Raw genomic sequence first — 23,780 nt, 5'->3', positions numbered from 1 at the left:
CTTCACTGCCTTCTAGCCCACAACAGCCCATCGTCCTCACCCTTTCACAATGGTCTTACTCCCAGGTTTTTTGCTTACAGCCTCCACTGACCTTGTCCCTGGCTGTCCATACAGAAGACAACCCCAGAGGACTAGACACTGGCCTCACAGTGCCTCCTTTCCAAGTCTGTAGTGGTGGGGTGGTCACTTGGATAATTGGTTCTTGACCTCACCTTCTCCACTTCCGCAATGACCACTTAAACCTCTCACCCACTGGGGTCCATGTTGCCATCTTCAAGCGCAACTGAGCAATGGCCCCAAAACATGGACAAAATGTCACCTTGAGATGCTGCTGGCATTCCACTCCTCACCACACTCAGGCCTTGTTGTGCAAGCCCTCCAGGACCTGGCTTTATCCTGCTGAACTTCCATCAAGAGGAAACAACTTAACCCTTGAGAACTCTCGCAGTTCACCCTGCCCAGGCCTGACTGTAAGAACCACGCCCCTTACACCACGCACCCACTAGAGTCTCAACTTGGTGCCCTCAAACACAGGCCTTCCCCATCCACAGGACTCCACCCACATGGTGCTCTCTGTCTTCTGGCCTCCAGCCCTGGTGACCCCCTGAAGGCTGACCGGTCCTCATGAGATCTACCTTCCCCCGCGCAGCTCTTGCAGCTCACCGTCCCTTCCTTGACCCCTAGAGAGTGAATCCTGTTTCCCATGCTTCAGAACAGAAGATATGACTGGAAAGCCTCTTCCCAGGGTCCCCACACTCTGTCACTACAGACCAGAGCTCGGTCACCCTCACACTGCTGTGTGTTACCATTCACATGCGTATGTACGTTCTCAAGGCTATATTCTCCAACACTAACAACTCCAAGCCCTGGCTTGGGCTAAAAAGCTCTTTGGGGATTGGAGCCCTCGAATACTTGGTGGGTGATTTAGGTGTGCCCTTAGCCTCCTGTGATTGGACCGTTGGCCCCCATGTGGTGATGCCGTTTCTGGAGGGTTGAAAGCCTTTACGAGGTGACACCAGGCCCACTCGCTAGCTCTTCTCTGCTTCCTGACTGCAGTCACCTTGTGGCTTTATAAACGTGACAGGTCACCCCATGCTCTTGTCACCATGATTGCAGTGCCCCCGAACCAGAGCTACAGACAACTTTTCCCATCTCTATGTGGCCAGGTATTTGGTCCCTTCTGTAACAAGCAAAATGTCCGCTGGAGAATAAAATTGCTGTCTATCATGAACTAGGAGCTTGGATGAAAGCTTTAATTGGGGCAAAGGTGGCAAACATCTGTTTAATCCAGCTGTGTAGTTAGATGTAAATGCATCCACTGTCTCAGAAAGACGTAGTATCTGGAATGCAGATCGCAAGCTCAGCCTTGGTACTCAGATAGCCTGGGCCCCAGTCGCTGCTCTGCCACTCGGGAGTTGAGGTGTCAGAGACCCCCAGCGGTGACCTTAGCCCAGTCACTCGGCTTCTCTGTGCTTGCCTCGTTGCCTGGCCTGATTGTGAGAAAATTACTTCAATGCAGCAGGCCCACACACTCTGGAGATAGCCCTGTTCTGCAGTCTGGTTCCTGCCCTGGGTCCTCATTAATTACTGAATTTCTTTGCATGTGGAGAAAGCCTGTGTTGACATTTTCCAGTTGAGCAAACAGTATTTCAGGAAATGTCAGTCTTTCCCAAGCCAGGTCCTGTCTCGGCTCATGAAAGACAAGCTCTTATTTCCCTCCCTCCTGCAGCCGATTCGGCAGGAACATGGACATTGCTCTGAAGCCCACCCAGCCCTCACCTGCCTGTCTGCAGGTCATCACCAGGTCTAACTAATTATGGGTTTCCAACAGCACCCCACACACACTGTTCCGTTCCCTGATCTGGTTCCTGAGCACCTCTGCAGTCTGACCCCAAGGCACTCCAGACTCTTCCTTCACCTGCTCTTCCACAGGCTCTGCGCACACTTTCCTTTGACCAAACCACTCCGACATGGCCACACCACTACCACCATAACCATGTCACTACCACCATGACCACCACGCTACTCCAACATGACCATGCTACTCCAACATGACATGACCACGCTACTCCGACATGACATGACCACGCTACTCCGACATGACCACGCTACTCCAACATGACATGACCACGCTACTCCGACATGACCACGCTACTCCAACATGACATGACCACGCTACTCCGACATGACCACGCTACTCCGACATGACATGACCACGCTACTCCAACATGACCACGCTACTCCAACACGACATGACCACGCTACTCCAACATGACATGACCACGCTACTCCAACATGACATGACCACGCTACTCCAACATGACATGACCACGCTACTCCGACATGACCACGCTACTCCAACATGACATGACCACGCTACTCCGACATGACATGACCACGCTACTCCAACATGACCACGCTACTCCAACATGACATGACCACGCTACTCCAACATGACATGACCACGCTACTCCGACATGACCACGCTACTCCAACATGACATGACCACGCTACTCCAACATGACATGACCACGCTACTCCAACATGACCACTGATGTGGGAGTGTCATCTTTCTATCTGTTGATTTCATTGGTTAAGCAATAAAGAAACTGCTTGGCCCTCATAGGTTAAAACGTAGGTGGGTGGAGTAAACAGAACAGAATGCTGGGAGAAAGAAGCTGAGTCAAGGAGTCGCCATGATTCTCCCACTCCAGGCAGACGCAGGTTAAGATCATTCCTGGTAAGCCAGCTCGTGGGCTATACAGACTATTAGAAATGGGCTAGTTCAGGTGCGAGAGTTAGCCGAGAAAAGGCTAGATATAATGGGCCAAGCCGTGTTTAAAGGAATACAGTTTCCGTGTAATTATTTCGGGTAAAGCTAGCCGTGAGGGCAGCCGGGTGCTGGGGATGCAGCCCCGCCGCTCCTAACACAACAGACCACACCACTACCGCCATGGCGATGCCACTCCCAACCATGACCGCACCACTCCCAGCTGTGACCTCACCACTCCCACCATGACCATGCCACTCATACCACATGTCCTTTGCACCAGCCGCTCCTTCCACCTAGAACACAACTCCTCCAACCACCGTGGTTTTAACCCTGGTTGTGGCCCATCATGGAAAGCGGCATTAGTTGTCTTTGTAATACACACTAACAGCAATCCCTGTGTTGATTTGCTCTCTTGCGTATGACTTCACTCTCAGACCAGAATGCAAGCGCTGGGTGAGCAGAGAGTTTGCCTGACGCTGCATCCTCCGCAGAGGTTAGTGCCTGGTACACGCTAGTTCTCGATGCTCTTGTTTAAAGAACGAGTAAGCCTGCCCTTTCAAACTTGTCCCCGTATGATGAAGGGACTTTGCTGACCAGCGTGCTCTGCAGCAGGGTGTCCTCTGCCTGTCCCTGGTCCCGCCCACCAAAGCCCACCTACCAGCCCAGCAGGGTGTCCAAGGGCTCGGCAGCAGCTTCTGCGTTGCTTGCAGGCTAGGTGCTCTGTCTGCACTGGGTCCCCTGGGCTTTCTCAGATGCCAATTCCTTAGTAACTCATTTGTCTTCACCCAAGAGTTTCTATACCATTGATCCTGCTCCATGAGCAACTCTTCTAGAACCTTCTCTATGACATCTGTGAACCAGAATGTTCTAAAAATAGAAGGGATCCATTGCCACTGAAACAGTACCAGCTTTTTCTCACAGTTACCTAGCGTGGGCCTCAGAAGACTCAGCGCAGGGTGCTGGCAAGGCCAGGCAGTAAATGTGGTGTCCTGAAAATATGGTTGTTACCAGGTGAGGGCTGTTGCCTGAAGGCCACCCTAACTGCTGAGGGCTGCCTCCACTCCTCACTCTGTTTAGTCATCAAAGCCATCAAGGGTGAGTCCATATGCCCTCCCACCATGATGCGATGCTATCTTCAGCCCTCGGGTCATCTCCTGCCTTCTCTTCCACTGTCCTGAAGACTTATGCCACTAGACTGATCTATTCAGACTCCAGGGACATCCCCTCATCTTGAGACCCTTGGCCTTAATCATGTCTGAAATCCCTTTTGCTAGTAACACATTTTGATGTCCCAAGGCTTATGACAGGGACACATTTTCCAGGACAGTACTCTGCCAACCACGGCATTCCCATAGGTGGAACATGTCTGCTCACAAGGCCCAGGATCAAGGAGGCTCTCCCTTGGGACCTAGGCAACCTAACCTGAGACATGAAAAAGTGCTGAAGCCATCGTTAGGTTTCAAAAGATAAACGACCTTAAGATGAGAGAGGGAAGGTTGGTCTCTTGGAAACATGGAAGTGGTTCTGGCTAGCTCGGTTAAGACTGGTAATTGCACAATTGATTTAAATGAGACAGTGGCAGCCCAGCCACAAGTGCTTCTGCTTAGACCCAGAAGCACATCAGCCACTCTCAGCATTGGTCTGTCTTCAGGCACTACCAACCACAGTGCTGTATGAGTGTGCATGTGTGCATGCACGTGTGTGAGTACATGTGTGTGTGTGTGTGTGTGCACGTGTGTGCGAGTGAGTGTACTAACTATATACTACACTGTGTCTCGCTTGGAGTGGGAGTTTCTATTGCTTAAAGACAGGAAAATCCACGTCTCCTAACCCTCCCTTCTTAGCTGTCAAGATGCTTCAAACTTATTCTACATCCGCTCCTCGGGCAAAATACTTTTTTTGAATGTAAGATTTATTATTTTATATATATGGATGCTTTGCCCGCGTGTGCATCCATCTGCACACCAGAAGAGGGCATCTAATCCCATCTACAGCTACAGATGGTCTCCCTGTGGGTGCTGGGATCGAACTCAGGACCTCTGGAAACGCAGTCAGTGCTCTTAACTGCTGAGCCATCTCTCCAGCCCCACAGAACACTCCTCGATAAGCTGCATTTTTCAGGTTTCTCAAAGCACTTAACTTGCTTTCAGTGTTACCTTAAGCTAGAGAGACCAAGCTGTGTCTGGTGTGGGTAAGACCTGCCTGTCTTACCTTCACCTTGGCCGTCATGCCAGCACTGAGGGGATGTCTGGTGCCATTAACCCCACAGCCAAGGTGAAGGAGCATCCATTGCTACCCACACCAGAGAGCAGCATGCAACTTGCAGTGCTTCTAAAGAGCTTGGAGTTAGCACACCCCTAGAGCCTCTGGTCAGGAGGCCATAGCTCTTCAGGAGAGAGCAGAGTCTTCTAGTTGGCTTGGCTTCCAGAACCTCTGCCTCCTCTACAGCCCGTTGCTGTCTGTGCAAACTTCCTCACCTACTTGGGTGAGGACAGAGAGGCCACTGGGGCATCCTGGGAAGCATGCCCCATGCTACCATTATTGCTACTAGCTAAGGGCAAGGACTGGCAGACCCAGCCCGGGAGCTGCATACAGCCAGCTGTTCCTGCAAGGGTTCTGGAGCGAAGCCATGTCCAATCATTTACATATTGTCTAATGGCTGCTTTGGGCTGTCGTGGCAGAACAGGGGTGAGCTAAAAAGGTCTTTGAAATCTGAAGTGCTTATTACTCAGAATAATATGCTACCCCCCGGAGCATGTATTTGACTGGGCCAACTTGGTTTTGCATTCACCACTAACTGCCTGTGTAGCCTCAGGACAGCTATCCTCCCCTGCGTGCTTCAGTTTCTCCATAGAGACAGTGTGCACAAGTCTCTGAGTCTGCACCAGGAACGGATGGGCACAGCAAGTCTCAGAAGATGGGCAAAACCATCACCAGCAAGATACGGTCAGTCAACCTGACACCCACCTCCGTCCCCTGCCTGCCAGTACAACGGTGTCCAGGTGCCATTGGAGGGGACTTGATGGCTCCACGGCCTCTGAAGGAGCAAGCAGCACACACACCCTGGTCCTGGGCCCTAGGTTCCCCACCAGCAGGTGTCTGTGCCAGGACTCTGCTTCGATGCAAGCCTTTTGAGGTAGTCCTTTCTTGTAAGCAGAGTTCAAGGAAGATGGAGGGGGGAGGCCACATGCGAACACTCCAGCTTCAAGGGGGCCTTGACAGTCTACAGCAGAAGGAAACAATGGGGTCATCCCTGGGCTTTGGACGCAAAGGCGTCCTTCAAGATGAGTGTTCCCTTTGGGGTGCAGTTCACTCTGAGGTCAGTGAGCCTTCAGCTAAAACAGCTTCTGGTGAATGAATCCTACAGAAGGGGACATAGCAAAGGGTTGAGGAAATGGGGAGGGCGTAGGGTTCCTCCAGGCAGGCGTGAGATAGGAGACTCAGCCATTTGAGATCATCTTGACTTTGAGAAACAAGCTACCAAGCCTGTGTGTGATAACATGATATTCAACCCGAACATGGGCAAATTAAATCTAGAAAAGAATCACTTGCTGGCTACGTGAGACAATAAATCCCCCTTTGTGTGGGGGCTATTCTGATTTAGTCTGGTTCCCTTGGAATCAGAGAAAGTGCTGGTGCGGTTTCCTTCCCTCAAGATCTGTGCTCTGTGACAGAGGAAAAACCGTCCTCACCACAGTACAAACTGTGGTGTTCACAGTGCTGGGATACAGCCTAACACTGTACAACCCTAAGGAGCACACAGCATCCCCCGGGGGCCATTCTTAGACTCCCCAGGGATATTTAACCTAAGTGGTCACGAAGACACACTCACCGAATGTAAATGTCCTGAAAACAGAAGATTTTGAACCAGGAGGAGTGGAGGGGGCTGGAGAGCACAGGACACTGGGGAAGATGAAAGGTATCTAATAGCCAGAGGCAATCTGCAGCCCTGACTGGGTTCCAGGATCTAAAACAAATGAAAATAGCTGTAGGGGCTGTGGAGATGGCTGAGTTGGTGAAGTACCTGCCGTGTGGGCATGAAGACCTGAGTTCAATCCCCAGCACCGCTGTGAGTGCCAGGCACCATCTAAATTCCCAGCACTGAACACAGGGCACGGCCGTCTCAAGCAGGTGTATCTCTAGAGCTTATCGGCTGGCCAGCCTAGCTCCGTATTCAGTGAGAGATCCCAGATCAAAAAACAAACAAACAAAATGGAGAGAAATTGAGGAAGACAACCAGTGTCAATCACTAGCTTCCACATGTGTGCACATACAAGCACACACATGTTCACATGAACAAAAGAAAACAGAAGTTCTATACAGGACATGTGTGGGATCTCGGCTGGAATCCTGGGGCCATTGGTTGGGAAGGTTCTGTTCTTGCTCTTGAGAGCCCAGTCAAGTGCTTAGGAGCAAAATGTCACATCATCTGTGGTCAACTTTCAGAGGGTCCAGTCTAGTTGTGCTGGTAGTGGGAGACTCAAAGCAGGAATGCTAAGTAAGCCCCAAGGCCTTTCCAGAAGTCAAGGACATAAAATCTAGACCTGGCTGTTGACCAAGCTGGGGGTGAGGACCCAACTCCACCCCGAACTCCAGCAACAATTGCTGTTGCAGAGTAGAGGCGCCCTCAGTGTGCCCCAGCTCTGGGCCCTCACCGGATATCTTCAGAACCTTCACTGGCAGATGGCCTGTACTGCTTAACTGATATTCTCAGGAACCACGGACTGTAATTACGACTGTATCTGGGCTGATATCTGCATCCATATCTGTACAGTATCAACACGAGCCTGGAAAATGTCCAGGAAGCTGGCCAATCCCACTCTGAGACAGAAGCGCACAGACAAAAAGAAAGCAGAACATTCTGCTTTATCTGTTCGCAAAGTCATTTACTTCTGTGACGCCTTCCGTCAGAGCCATGCTGTGTGACACCCTTCACCAGAAGCTCACACCGCTGCTTTTCCCGTGACCCACCGCAAATGTATATCACATATGTAAAAAGACGGTGACAGGCCCCAAGCCAGAACTCAGAGTTCCGAATCCTAAAGAAAGAAGGTTGGGCGTGCAGCTGAAACCATCTTAAATGAGCCCCGATGTTCAGTGTAGGACAGAGATCGTGTCAAAAAAGGTGGGACCTGCCCTTAGCTGGTGTCCAGACCTGCTCTGACAGGAGAAGGGAGGAGAAGAGGAGAAGAGCAGCCTTATGGGGCTTCCTTATGAGAGAGACAAAGGAGAACCCCTGCTAAGCCACCTTACTTCTTAAGCCCAGCTGTGTAAAGCACCATGTTTGTGGTGCTGACTGGAGAGGGGGGGCAGAGAGCAAAGGACAGCCACGGCCACATCAGAGTCTGACATCGCTGGCCCCAGAGTCAATGTCAGCAGCCACCGTTTCCACACAAAACCCCTTTTAGCTGAAGGCTCCCAACAGCTCCGAGAGACTTGTGTGGCTGCCACACGTTCCTCTTCAAATCGAAACGTTCTTAACCATGGTGCTGCTTCTGAGCTGAGAATATCGAGCCAGCATCAGAACACTCCCGCTTCTGAGCACTCATTAAGGGTTGTCTGCAGGAAAGTGTGTTCGCAGCCTGAAGAAAGGCAGAGAAAGGTGGACGTGCTCTCTTTTATGAACACTCTTCTTGCTACCCATGTGGGGACAAAGCTTCCCTCAGCTACCCACAGTGAAGTGCGAGGATGGAGAAAGACCTCAGGCTGTGCCAAGAGAAATGCCACCCAGGGAAGAGGCAGGAGACCTATCACGATTTGGCATGGTGGGAGGTGGAAGTGCCATTCTGATCCCTTAAACCTTGTGAGCCCACATCACAAAGGGGATGAGAAAAAAAACCACAGGGCCACCTCACCCGGAGAGCCCTCCAAGGTGCATTGATCAGTACATTGGGAGGCTTGAGGAGTCAGGAAACAGGAAGACAGGAAGTGCCTTGGCTGTGGTGTCTCTTAAAAGGAGTCCTGTATCCACATGGGATGGACTGGTGGGGCCCAGACTCCTCAACTCTTACACCCTCTCATGGAAGAAACAAGCAGACGGCAGGGAGCTTTCGTTTCCCATATGTCCTAAAACAGATGATGTATATAAATGCATGAATGAATGAACTAGCTCTCCGTGAGCAATGGCTTGACTCTTGTTGGTTTGGTTTTGGGTTTGTTTACTTAATTGCCTCTTTGCTCTTGGGGGGGGGTACCATCCAGCTAAGAAATAAATCATACACAGAGGCTTTTTATTACTTATAAATGCCTGTCCTTAGCTTGGCTTGTTTCTTGCTAGCTTTTCTTAAATTATCCACCTACCTTTTGCCTCTGGGCTTTTCCCTTTCTTTATTACTTTTTTCCTCTTTTTTATTGTTTTCATTGAGGTATACATTTTCCCCACTCCCTCTCCCTCCTCCCCTCTCCCCTCCCATCATCTCCCCTGCTCCCCATGCCCCAAGTTCACTCAGGAGATCTTGTCTTTTCCTCCTTCCTAGGTGGATCTGTGTATGTCTCTTAGGGCCCTCTTTGTTGTCTAGGTTGTCTGGAGTTGTGGACTGTGTGCTAGTTCTCCTTTGCTTTATGTCTCTTATTCACTTATGAGTGAGTACATATTATATTTGTCTTTCTGGGTCTGCATTACCTCACTCAGTATGGTTTTTTTCTAGTTCTGTCCAATTCGTATCCCTTTGATCTCCTTTTGCTGTCTTATTGCTCTAGCTAGAACTTCAAGTTCTATATTGAAGCCTTGTCTTGTTCCTAATTTCAGTGAGATTGCTTTGAGTTTCTCTTGATGTGGAATGTCCTTCTGTATCTGTGTTGCTTTTATTGGCTAATGAATAAATCTGCTTTGGCCTATGGCAGGGCAGAATACAGCCAGGCTGGAAGAGTTAGAGAAAGAGAATAGGCTGAGTCAGGAGACACCATGTAGCTGTTGAGGCAGATAGATGCTGGACCCTTACCAGTAAGCCACAGTCTCATGTCAATACACAAATTAATAGAAATGGGTTGATTCACTATGTAAGAGCTAGCTAGAAATACACCTGAGTCATTGGCCAAGTAGTGTTGTAATTAATATAGTTTCTGTGTGATTATTTGCATCTGGGTGGCCATTTTTCTCTCCATTTAGTTTGATGTTGGCTGTTGGCTTGTTGTATATTATCTTTATTATCCTTGTATCCCTGCTCTCCCCAAGACCTTTATCACGAAGGGGTGTTGAATTTTGTCAAAGACTTTTTCAGCATCTAATGAGATGATCATATGGATTTTTTTCTGTCAGTTTGTTTATATGGTAGATTACATTGACAGATTTCCATATGTTGAACCATGCCTGCATGTCTGGGTTGAAGCCTACTTGGTCATGATGGATAATTTTTTTTTATCTATTCTTAGATTCTGTTTGCCAGTGTTTTATTGAGTATTTTTGCATTAATGTTCAGAGTGAGATTGGTTTGTAATTCTCTTTCCTAGTAGTGTCTTTGTGTGATTTGGGTATCAGAGTAACTATGGTCTCATAAAAAAAGTTTGACAATGTTCCTTCTGTTTCTATTGTGTGGAACAATTTGAGGGGTATTGGTATTAGTTCTTTTTTGAAATTCTGGTAAAATTCTGCACTGAAACCATCTGACCCTGGACTTTTTTTGGTTGGGAGACGTTCGAAGACTATTTCTATTTCCTTGGCGGTTATAGGTCTGTTTAATTTGCTTATCTGGTCTTGATTTAATTTTGGTATTGATACTTATCCTGAAAATTGTCCATTTTCTTTTAAGTTTTTCATTTTGTGGAGTGCAGGTTTTTACCTTTCTCTATTTCTATATATCGTTTCTTTCCTTCTTATTCTGTGTCTGGCTATGTGGCTAGGTGGTTAATTCTTTTCTCACTCCTTGATCTCCTTTTCTCTCTTTTTCTCCTCTTAGTCATCTTCCCTGCCGATCCTTTATCCTTTCTTACTATTGGCTGTTCAGCTCTTTATCAGACCAATCAGGTGTTTCAGACAGGTAAAATAACAAAGCTTCACAGAGATAAACAAATGCAACATAAAAGAATGCAGCGCATCTTTGCATTGTTAAGCAAATGTTTCACAGCATAAACAAATGCAACACATCTTAGAATAATATTCTACAACACTTTACCTGATGACTCTATTCTAACACAGTCTTCCAATGACTAAAGTGTAAATTCAGTTGATTGACCAACACATGAATCCACTACCTCCCAAGGTGACACCCCACAAGAGGAAAAAAACAACTGGCCACAAGGTCATGAGTCAAAAAAAATCACATTTAGGACTGAGGAGATGGCTCAGTCAGTCCAGCACTTACCTTACAAACATGAGGAAGGGAGTTTGAGGACAAAGAAAGCCAGATCACACCTCTCGTTCCAACTCTCCAAGGTGGGAGACACAGCTCTCTGGAAGCTCGTGGGCCAACAAGACTGGCTTACGTGGCGAAGTCCAAGCCGGTGAGAGACTTGTCTCAAGCAAGGGGTGGGAGGGGCTTGAAGACCAAGACCGAGATTGTCTTCTGATATCTGTATGTGCCATACGTGTAAGCACTCACACCGCTCAAATATAAAATAATTTTAGAAATCACATTTATACCATTTCATGTTTGCATCTTTACATCTGAAAAGCTGATGTCTCGGGGCATGCTGCATGGCACTGGGATGGTGACCACCTTTCCTGAGGGTTCTCCCTCTACCCCGTTTTATAGGGGACATAATACTTGCAGGATCCAGTTACCCACCCAGGTCACCCAGACAGTAAGTCTTGGGGCTTCCTCCTGATCCCAGAGGGTATCCCCTTAAATACACACCTACTGCTGCTTTGTGTTCACTCAGTAAAATGCTCATCTTGCAAACATGAGGACAAGATTTGGGATCTCCAGTACCATGTAATAGCTGGGCATGGTACCACCTACCCAAAACCCCGTGCCAGAGATGAAGACAGGCAGTCCTAGAGCTCTCTGACCAAGCTGATGAGCTCCAGGATCAGAGAGGGACCTTGTCTCAAGAAATAGTTAAGTTAATATCTCTCTCTCTGTGTCTCTCTCTCTCTCTCTTTCTCTCTCTCTCTTTCTCTCTCTCTCTCTCTCTCTCTCTCTCTCACACACACACACACACACACATACACGAGTGATCAGAGTGATTTGTGTGCACACAGAATTCTAAGCAACCCTGAACGAGCCTTTGATCCCTATAGATGAGGTGAAGGAACAAAATGCCAAGCAGGTTTCGAACCCTATTAAAATGCACAGTGCAGGCTGAAGGGGAAATGAGGGGTGGCTGATTACCGCCATGGATCAGGCATCCCCTCATCTCCCAGCACATGCAAAGGGCAAGGGCATAGGTCTCCTCATGTTTCAACTTCCGTGCATCTCCGATTGTGGATGCTCAGGAAGTCGGTGGTTCAGCCACCTGTGTTTACTCACCGGTCACCGCGTCAGCCAGACTGACATTATCTGGTGTCAACAGTGCCCACACTGAGCCCTGGCTGGGGATCAGCAGGAAGATATCAGCCTGTGCGAGGCCTCAGAGTCGCTGTGAGGAAGCAGCTCCCAAACGGCCTTGCCTTGCCTACGGCGTGGACAAACTAGGGTTGCCGGATAGGTGAGAGCTGAGCCGGGAGCCAGCCAGACATGCAGCCCCTTGTGGTCAAATCAAGAAGCTGTGGGACACAGAGGGGTGCTGATTCCACACTGTGTGGAGTTCCGGAGACCCTTGAGAATCAGCACAAACATAGCCCTAGTGTGGTGGTGCATGTGTATCCATAAGCCCAGCACCGACCAGGTAGGGGCGGGCGCAGGGGACATTTAAACAGCAAATCCTACATTCTGTATGGAAAACACCAAGAATGATAATGGGAATACAAGATTTCAGCTTGAGAAAAGCAATTTAGTTTGGTCTCTCTGCATTATCTCAGAACAAGCAGTTCCTTGGGTTGTGGATCTGGATCTCTTTGAAGGCATGGATCTTCTTTGGAGACAGATATAAACATGAGAACCTGTGTCTTCACCCCTTCCTAGATGAGACTGAAGTGGAATTTTGTTGGCCTGGCTCCTCATGGGCTCCTCATTCTTCCCCTGGTGACGTAGCTCTCATTTCTTCCACAATCTGCCTTCTTTTTGTCTCTGTGCTCAAAGTTGGAGCATGTGACCTCGAGCTGAGCCAATCAGCACACGGCATTACCTTAGTTACAGGGACTGGTTTTCAGACAGGGACGCATCTACCTGGGACCAATAAGCCTCAATGAAAATTCTATGAAAGGTCTCTGATCAGTTCTGCTCCTGCCAGCCTGTAATGCTATAGCTGTGGGATTAAGAAGTGGGGCTTGCCATCTTGGGATGAGTTTGTGAGATTATATTTAACACAAAATATAGGTAGAGATTGTTCTTTTGTTTCCTGGCTGTCCAGACCCAATAATAACACTGAAACTATATTAATTACAATACTGTTTGGCCAATAGCTTTGGCATATTCCTGGCTAACTATTAGATCTTAAATTAACCAATTTCTATCAATCTGTGTATTGCCATGAGACTGTGGCCTACTGGTAAGGTTCCTAAAGTTCCAGCATGTCCTTGTCTTTCGGCAGCTACATGGCATCTCTTTGACTCCGCCTTCTCTCTCTCTCTCTCTCTCTCTCTCTCTCTCTCTCTCTCTCTCTCTAAATGTAAATATATATATACCTCTGTTTGGATTTCCCACCTGACTTTACTCTACCAGCCAATGGCCAAAACAACTTCTTTAATAGCCAATAGTAATAAAACACATTCATAGTATACAGAGAGGAATCACACATCATCTCAACAAAATAAGCAGAGCCCAGAAGTGAGAGGACCCAGGTCTGAGAGGCTGGGAATGGCCTAGCTGCTGCTTCCAAGGACAATGGCAGCTCCTTTGGTGTGTCCCCTGAGCCCTTGATCTGTAACTTTAACTCTTCTTGTCCCACCATGCTGGGCTCAGAGGACAGTATTCAGTGCTTTTTTTGTTGCTGTGAGGAAATAGCATGCAAAGGCATCGTAAGGAAGGAAGGGTCATGTGGTTCACAGTTTGAGGCACCTGCACTTAGGAAGTGGAGACCTGAGAGGGCTTGTATTCAGATTCCTTTCCTCATCCTTCCCCTCCCCTGTAATCCAGAACCCCAGCACAGAGAACAGTACTATTCACTTTTAGGGTGAGTATTTCCACTTCAACTAACCCAGCTGGAAAAACCCCTCACAGGCAAGCCCAGAAGCTTGTCTCTTCTGTGACTCTAGAGACTGTCAAATTGGTGTTAACCATCTCAAGAACACTATTGCCTGGTGCAATGGCCAGGCTTCACCATCCATGTGAACCCTTAAAAAGCATCTGTGGCGTTGCAGATAAACACTTTTAGATGTCCAGAGAAGGTTAACTGGGATGGACTGGAGGCTCCCAGGCTATGGGATGGGGGGAGTTCTACAAAGTAAAGGGAATAAGGAAGAGTGGAAGACACTGAGCTGAGTCCCGGTTCCCCCTCTCATCTGCTTTGTTTAACTAAGCTGCACCACACAGTTCAGTTAAAAAACCTCCAACACCTCCAGTATAATCGGAAGTCGGGTCTGTGAGAATGAATCACCGAAGAGCTGGGATTTGATGATGTGGATGGAAGTCCTCTCCTTGTGGACGCTAGCTGCCCCCAACAGGTTGGTGGCAAATAGTGATGTCACATGGCAGCTGTGGCTTTGAAAAATGTATCACAAAATGCCCAGCAGAAGCCCAGCCCCTTTAGAGCTTAGGGTAACTGTGATCACAGCTGGAACCATGCTAAAGGTTCTGGTTTTAGGAACATCAATCACCTCAGAGATTGTGTGTGTGCATGTGTGTATATGTTGTATTGTGTATGTGTGAAAACACACGTGTATGTGCATGTGTGTCATATGTTTGTGCATGCACGTGCATGTGTGCACACGTATTTGTGCATGCATGCATATGTGCGATTGTGTTTCACATGTGTGTGCATATTGTGAAAACACATATGTGCATGCATGTGTGCATGTTCGTGCATGCATGTGTGTGTTTGTGCACACATGTCTATGCATGTGTGTGCATGTGTTTGTACATGCATGTTGGAGGAGGGCCGCTTGTTAGTTCTCAGCTGCTTAGCCCCGAAATAATCATACAGAAACCATATTATTTAAATCACTGCTTGGCCCATTAGCTTTAGCTTCTTATTGGCTAACTCTTACATATTAATTTAACCCATCTTCATTAATCTGTGTATCGCCACGTGACAGTGGCTTACTGGCAAAATTTTGGCATGTCTGACTCTGGCATCGGCTCCATGACATCTCTCTGACTCCGCCCTCCTTCTCCCAACATACAGCCTAGCTTTCCCTGCCTAGTTCTCTTCTGCCCTTGCCATAGGCTCAAAGCAATTCTTTATTCATTAACCAATAAAAGCCACACATAGACAGAAGAACCTCCCACACCACGTGTAAGTGTATGTACATGTTTGTGTGCAGGCACTGTGTGTTTGTGCATGTGTATAGTATGTATGCATGTGTGTGCGCACTGTGCATTGTATGTATGTATTTTTGCATTATGTATGCATACTCGTGTGTATGTGCATGTGTATACTTGACAGGTATAAAGAGTCATAAACTCTTTACAAAGTAGACTTTTTAGAAATAGGCCTTCCTAGGGACTGTGAATTAATAAACATCCCCTTTAAATCCTGTTTGTTTTTCCTCCCTTCAGGCCCTGAGCACGTTAGACAAGACAACCAGACCCATCTTCGTGGATCTGCAGGCTACTAGTCAGGTTGCTGGACAGACCTGTAATCCCAGACTCCTGGGCACAGGAAGACAGAAAGCCCAAGGGCAACCTGGGAAATTGTGACTCTGTTTCAAAAATTTAAAAAAAAAAATGAAAAGATGGCTGGGGCTATAGCTTGGTGACGACCACCAGCCGGGCACGCACAAGGTCTTGGTTCAATCCCCAGGAATGCTAAATAAACACATACATGCATACAGATAGCAGGTAAGCAGGGAGAGAGAGAAAGAGAGGGAGGGAAGGAAGAGGGGTAGCTTCCAGTCCAGGCTGACACCAGATCTCAATTCTGTGAGCCTCGACCCCAGAGGCAGATGAGACGTCTTCCCTCTGCCAGCCTCTAGCTCCATGGGCACTCCTCAAATACAGAAAGCATCTTTGATAACAAGTTGAAGGACTGGGAAGCCAGACATCACTGAGGACAGTAGGAGTCTAGACAGTCTGCCCCCTACTGTGCATGACTGTGGTGACTAACATGCTTGTGAGTCCAAGGCAGAGATGTGGGAGAAAGAGGAAAGTCCAGCTGTTAGGACAGATGTTCCGATGCAGGTCCTAGCTATTAGGATGGATGTTCAGATGCAGGTCCTAGCTGTTAGGACAGATGTTCAGATGCAGGTCCCAGCTGTTAGGACAGATGTTCTGATGCAGGTCCCAGCTGTTAGGACAGATGTTCTGATGCAGGTCCTAGCTGTTAGGATGGATGTTCCAATGCAGGTCCTAGCTGTTAGGATGGATGTTCAGATGCAGGTCCTAGCTGTTAGGACGGATGTTCAGATGCAGGTCCCAGCTGTTAGGATGGATGTTCAGATGCAGGTCCCAGCTGTTAGGACAGATGTTCAGATGCAGGTCCCAGCTGTTAGGACAGATGTTCAGATGCAGGTCCCAGCTGTTAGGGCATGTTCCGATGCAGGTCCCAGCTGTTAGGACAGACGCTCAGATGCAGGTCCCAGCTGTTAGGACAGAAGTTCAGATGCAGGTCCCAGCTGTTAGGGCATGTTCTGATGCAGGTACCAGCTGTTAGGATAGACGTTCAGATGCAGGTCCCAGCTGTTAGGACAGATGTTCATATGCAGGTCCCAGCTGTTAGGACAGATGCTCAGATGCAGGTCCCAGCTGTTAGGACAAATGTTTATATGCAGGTTTCAGCTGTTAGGACAGATGTTCAGATGCAGGTCCCAGCTGTTAGGACAGATGCTCAGATGCAGGTCCCAGCTGTTAGGATAGATGCTCAGATGCAGGTTCCAGCTGTTAGGACAGATGTTCCGATGCAGGTCCCAGCTGTTAGGATAGATGTTCAGAGGCTGCTGTGCAGGGTTGACAGGCATGCCCACCTTCTGCAACCTTCCTTGGTCATAGCTTTTATGAACAGCAAGCCCTCACCAGCACCACTCCTGACATCTGGGAATTGCAGCCATGTGGCACAGGTCACATGTTCACTAAGACAGCTTCTTTCAGGGGTGCAGGACAATAGCTTCCCTTGGGAATCTCTAAGAGTATATACCAGAGGGTTGGGGAGATGGATCAGTGGATTACAGGCTTGCTCCAAATGTGTGAGGACCTGAATCCAGGTTCCTAGAACTCACCTAAAGCCAGACATGGTCACACACACACACACACACACACACACACACCTGTAACCACAACATTCTTAGAGGAAGATGGGAGCGAGAGAGTCAGGCCAACTTGCCTGGTCCACACAGCAGTATCAACAAGATGGACAATGAGGACCCAAATCTTAGACTGTGCTCTGACCACACATGCATACCACGGCACACGTATACCCACAGTCTGCACACACAGAGACACACACATACAGATACATCTTTTGCTGTTGTTTAAAGAGTAGGCATCCTTTGAAGCTTCTTCCTTCAGCCCCTGTGACGCTGGCCGAGGTGACTTTCACAAAGCTCTGAGCCTAAGGATGTAGAACCAGGAGTTCCTTGCTGCACCCTGCATTCTCTGCCTCCCCGAGCCTAACACCTAACCAAACACTGTTTCCACAGCCAGTGCACACCAAAGGCCACAGCACCTGACTGTACTCAGAGCAGGGGGAACGGCAGTGAGGGTCCATCAAGTCTAGAGAAGAACTGCGCCTGGGCAAACACGGCAGGGCTCAGGCAGCCACAGACTCCGGAGCAAAGCTCTGGTGTGCTGCTCACTTGGCTTTTAAGTGAGATTTGCTTTGCTCTCACAGCCCTCAAGGCTCCCACCACACCTCCAAACCAACTCTGGTCCCCAGACTGTGAGCTCCATGTTGGGGTGAACGTGGCAGCTGGAGTGTCATTGTTCTTTCCCAGCTCAACCTTATTGACTCGACTTTAAACTAGCCCCTTCCCCTGCCCCACGCTCGCACTGCCTCCGGCGAAAGCAATCTTCCCAGAAAAACGCATTCCATCTAGTTGAGATTTATGATAATGGGCTTCAAGTCTCTCTGATTCAGTTCGGATCTTTTTAAATGCCTTAATTAAATTTGGATTTTCCAAAAATGTCAGTGACTTTGAATCAGGAAGTGCAAACTCATCGCGAGTTTTCCAAGTGTGGGACGCTCCTCTCCATCACTCCTTCACTTTCTCTCGTGACTAAGACCCGTGTTTTAGACAAATTGGTACATTTTTAGCCTGGTGGCTGAGGAAAAGCACTTGCCTCACAGGCTCGAGATACCTTGGAGGTGATGGCATCCTTGGGTCTCTGCAGTCCCCTGACCATGTCTGCACAGACCAGGCTGTGAGTTCCAAGTTAACTCAGCTGCTCCCTTGCGAAGATGCAGGAACATTGCAGCACAATTTACCAGAAGTGAGCTGGCTGGAGCAAAGCAAGCTTCCCAGCTCCAGCGTCTCAGCCACATCTCAGTTCTGATCACCAGCATTTGGACGACAGACTGGGACTCTCCAACGCCCACACTTGGCGTGGACAGGTGAAGCTGACAGGATGACAGGCCCCCTTCTGGGAAGCCGAGTTTCTGGCAGATGATGGGGAGGGAGCCGTGAGTGGTCCAGGTTCCCCTGTCCTTTGCAATCTGACAGCGGTGACAAGCAATGCCCCAGTGGCCATGGAAACATAAAGCTGGGACAGGAAGAAGGACAAGTGTTGGCAATGTCACCATGCCGTGGGCAGCTGGGGAACATGCTGGGACATGTTTGGGACATTTCCTCTCCTATCTGAGTTCTCCCTCAGCTCCAACAGTTGGGGAACCCTGGGGAGAATCTGAGCAGGACCAGGAGCCAAAGCCTGAGCTGGCTTTTGACTAATTTTAAATAAAATAATTTTGGATTATTTTATTCTGCCAAGTATCTCATGGAGCCCAGGCTGGCCTCAAACTTGCTGTGTAGCCAAGGATGACCTTAAATTTCTGATCCTCCCTAGTCAACCTCCCAAGCACTGAGATCAGAGATTTGTATCAGCACGCCCAGTTTTACTTGGTACTGGGGATCAAACCCAGGTGTTCCGTGTGTACTAGGCAATCACTGAATCTATACTCAGAATGCCCAACCTATACTTGCAGGATGTGACTGTACGCAATAGAAAACCCCAGTTAGTAGCTGAGACAGATGGACGTTTTGATTTCGAGGCAAGCCAGCCAGGGCTGATGCGACAGATCCAGCCTCATCAATGCACAGCTTCTTCTGGGTTCACGGAAGCAATCCTTCCCCTGGGCTTTTCATGGGGAGAGCCAGCAAAGGAAAAGCCAACGTGGGGACCGGGGATGTGGCCCAACTGGCAGAGCACTTGCCTAACGCACACAGAGCACCTGGGTTTGATCCCTAGTATGAAGTAAAATCAGGTGTGATGGCCCAAGTCTATCATCCCGGCATCCAAGCACTGAAGCTGCAGATCGGGGTTCAAGGTTTCAAGGTCATCTCTGGCTAATGTAGAAAGTTCGAAGGCCATCCTGGGCTCCATGAGACTCTGAAACTCTCTGTGGCTCCGCCGCCCCATCAGGAATATTGAGATGCTCACAAGAGCCGTTCACAGGGCTTTCTGAATTCAGTGTAAAGATTTTGGAGCAATTTTTTTAAAAAAATGTGTATATGTGCATATTCATGGACACATATGTGTGTATAGTTGCTCATGGATGTGTAGGTGCACCCATGTGGAGGTCAGAGGTCATGCTCAGGTGCTTGTGGAAAGCAGAGGAAGCCCTGAGTGAACGTGTTAGGAGTGGACAAAGCCCTCAGTGAATGGGCACAGCTGTGTCAAGAACATCAATGCTTCAGGCTCACGGGAAATAACAAAGCCTTCCTCTGGGTGCGGTTCAACGACATGGAACAGCCTTCCCCTGGTTCAAGTGCAAGTGTTTACTAACATTTAACCAATGTGTGTAAAAACTAGCAAGTGCAGCCTTGCCCTGCCAGGATGACTACAGCCTGAGACTGTTTCCTTGCAGAGACTTCAAAGACTAGCTAACCCCTCCTTCTCAACAAATGCAATAAATGCACTGAGGTCCTGGTGTTCTGTGGTATTCTGTAGTGGGTGCTGTGCACTGAGGTCCTGGTGTTCTGTGGTATTCTGTAGTGGGTGCTGTGCACTGAGGTCCCGGTGTTCTGTGGTATCCTGTAGTGGGTGCTGTGCACTGAGGTCCCAGGTGTGCTGTGGTATTCTGTAGTGGGTGCTGTGCACTGAGGTCCTGGTGTTCTGTAGTATTCTGTAGTGGGTGCTTTGCACTGAGGTCCCGGTGTTCTGTAGTATTCTGTATAGGGTGCTGTGCACTGAGGTCCTGGTGTTCTGTGGTATTCTTTATAGGGTGCTGTGCACTGAGGTCCTGGTGTTCTGTGGTATTCTGTAGTGGGTGCTGTGCACTGAGGTCCTGGGTATTCTGTATGGGGTGCTGTGCACTGAGGTCCCGGTGTTCTGTAGTTGGTGTTGCACTGAGGTCCCGGGTGTTCTGTAGTGGGTGCTGTGCACTGAGGTCCCAGTGTTCTGTAGTGGGTGCTGCTCCATCAGGACAGGCACAGCTCACCTGATTCTAGCTTCTCTGCACACGTCTGTGTGTCTGTCCTTTCTTCAGTTACTCATTACTCCTGGCAAGTTTCCAGGGCCAAGCTGTGCAGGACAAGGCAGGTGCTGTTCCCCAGGAGATACCGCCTTGTTTTATGAGACAGTCTCTCCTCGACCTGCCTGGCCCCTGCCCTGGGGTTGTAAGTGTACACCATCACACCCAGATCCTAATGTGGCTTCTGGGGGTCAAACTCAGGTCTTCATTGTTGGGTCTGAAAGAAGCCCGGGGCAAATGGATTACAGTGGTGCCTATTAGCACACCAAAAAGCACGCGGGCCTCCGGGCTCACCCAGTACCCTGCCTTTTTGGCCATGCATTCTGTTTTTGCTCTCTTTGCTCTCATGATCCTCCACTCTGATCCTCTTTCTCTGGGTCCACTTGCCCCTCTCTTTTGATCCTTTGCTCTCACTCCCCACCCCTCCTGTCATGGCCCAGTTCAGTCTCCTGGCCATGTTTTTTAGTCCACTGCTTTCTCTCCCTGCTCTGGACTCTTTCAAATGTCTCTGGCTGTGCACTTCCTTAACCATACCCTAGGGAGATCAGTCATAGCACTTTACTGGCTGAGCTGTCTTCTGAGTCCTTAGTACAAGCCTAGACAGGCTGGACAGGTGGCTCAGTGGTTAATAACCCACATCGTCCTTGCAAAGGACCCCAGTTCAGTTTCCAGCATCCACACTGGGTGGCTCACAACCACCTGTAACTCCTGTTCTGAGCTATCCAGCACTCTCTTCTGGACTCTTCAATCATGGCTGCCACACGCACAACCCCCCCCCCACATACACACAATTTAAAAATCTTTGGTATAAATCTAAACCATAACAAGCCCTCAGTAAAGTGTGAACCTGAATATGCAATTTATACATATCTGTATATAAATATAACATACACATAATGTGTGTATCTATGTGAGCGAATGTGCACATGGGTGCAGATAATGTAAAGAGAAATACTAGGTGCTGAAAGCCTGGCTGCAGGCGATGGGTACTTAGTCATGGAACAGGATAGAAGCTAATGGCTTCCTAGTTTTGATTCTGCACTGGAATTTTCATTCTCTGGCTGTGGATAAGCGCATAAGAACAGAATCGGTAACGGACATGTGAAATACGTCATGAGGCTCCATACCTCCAGCATGGCTACTCTAACTTCAGAGGAAGTTGTTGACATATATAAAGTCTGGACCTGGCTAATAATCTTGCTGTGTGACATTTTTAGGTTCTTAATAAAGTCTTAATTTTAAAGAAATGTAAAGAAAAACACAGTATGACCCCCAAGGGTACCAGGCAGCTTGGCTGCTATAGTGGTAACCCAGTTAGTTTTGTATTTGGAGAGCCACCAGAGACACAGCTTCATTGTATAGGAGGAAATCCACAAATCCGGTGCTTGCCCCAGGCCCAGAGTCACCGAGTGACTAAACGGTCACTCACACTTTCTGGTGGCTGCCAGCTTGGCTTTTCTGTGTTCAGATGAACCAGTGGAGTGGCGTCCTGGGGACTTAAGCAGTGTACCACTGCCACCTGGTGGGGGCTTTTTCACACAGCCCAGGGCTTCCGCTGGGGACAGCCTCTCAGAACCCAGGACCACTAATAGAATACCTAAAGCTCCCAACCCTCTCTGGAAACCCAGGGAGCCCAGAATGGTGGCCCCTTCAAAGGGAAGACCCTTGAGAGCAACATTTACAAAGGGTTGTCCATGTCGCTGGTCCATCAGCGTTAGCTGTTCATCAAGAGCTCCTGTGTAGGAGATGGAGATGAGGCGGGCGTGTGTGGAGAAAATGGCCCAGAGGGGCTTGAGATACAGCGCCTGTACTCATCACTTTGCCCACGGTTATGACAGAATGCCTGGCAAAAGCTGATGGAAAGGTGGGTTTGTTTGGCTCACGGTTTGGGTGTAAAGTTTGTCTTGTTGGGGAAGCCACGGAGGCAGGCCTGTGAGGCAGCGGTCATACGGTTTCCTGCCAGCTTCTGCTTTTTACCCAGGCCCTACCCCAGGGGTGGTGCCACCCACATACTGATGAGTCGTCTTCTTCAGCCAAGCACCTTCATAGGACGCGTCTCCTAGGTGAGCCCAAATCCAGCCCCGTTAGTAATGAAGAGCAGCTTTCTCAGGGCACCGACGTGACAACCCCTCTGTCATGTTGTCACCTCTGGTTCTTCCGTGCCAACTCTCTGACCCGTGATAAAGTGGTAGAGAGTGTGTAAGGGGTGACATGACCCTCTGGATCCTGCCACAGACTGACTCCTACCTCCCATGCCCACCTCAGACTTAGGGCAGTGCCACACTGGGGTACTTGGTTTTCATCTCACGACCCTTTACCCTCTTCTTGTCCCTGTGGTACCTGCTACAAACAAGCTTCTAGTCCAGCCCTTGTACAAATGGCATCCCTGGGGCACAGCCTTCAGATAGCTGCTTGGATAGCCTCTGGGGGGCTGTACAACTTGGCAAAACACCTACTTTTTCATCTGTCACCCATATAATTGGCAAATGGGCTTGGCCTCCAGGCCAAAGTTGACAAGAGTGATATAGATTTAAAATTGCACACAGCTAATCAGTTTCCACCCTCCAGAGATAAAGCTGAATTAAACAATTTTAAGCCAAATGAGAAGGCTGAACATGTACAAGGTTGAGGATCAGGGTCATATATATCTGGGGGTGCCCTGGCCTGATCCCCTTGCAGGATGGGGGCATCAGTCCCCCAGGCTCTATGCTACTACGCCCAGGCTGCCCCTTCCCTGGAAAATCTACAGCACAGAGTCCCTTCCGGTCAACCCAGCTCTCACATGTCCTGTCCACTCTCTCTGAGGGACCTAAAACCCATCCTCAAGACAGCTCAGAAGCAATTCACACTCCACGGCCCTCCGCCAGCCCAAGGAAGGGCTGATGACAGTTAATGTTGGCCAGCAACAGCTGGGAGACAGTCTTCTGGGCATGACCATGGATTATCTAGACGAAGCTAGCCTCTGTGTATGCCTGTGGGATTAGGTTAAATGAGTTGGAAAGATTCAAAGTAACAGCGAGTGGTCCTATCCCCCGGGTTGGGACCCTGGGCTGCTGAGAAGGGGAATGCCGAGCAGCAGTGGGCATCAGTCTCTCCTCACCGAGTGTGGGCACAACGTGACCGCCCAGCCACCTCCCAGTCCCGCCACCAGCCCCCCCCCCCCACATGCAAGGCTGTGCTTTGAACTGTGTTGTAATTGGTTTTTGTTGCCTTGACACAAACCTAGACACACCTTAAAAGAGGGACTCTC

Source organism: Microtus oregoni, unplaced genomic scaffold (assembly GCF_018167655.1).
Source record: "Microtus oregoni isolate MIOR12 unplaced genomic scaffold, Mior012 000028F_ref0000031, whole genome shotgun sequence".
NCBI classification, from domain to species: Eukaryota; Metazoa; Chordata; class Mammalia; order Rodentia; family Cricetidae; genus Microtus; species Microtus oregoni.
This window is presented reverse-complemented; position numbering follows the sequence as displayed.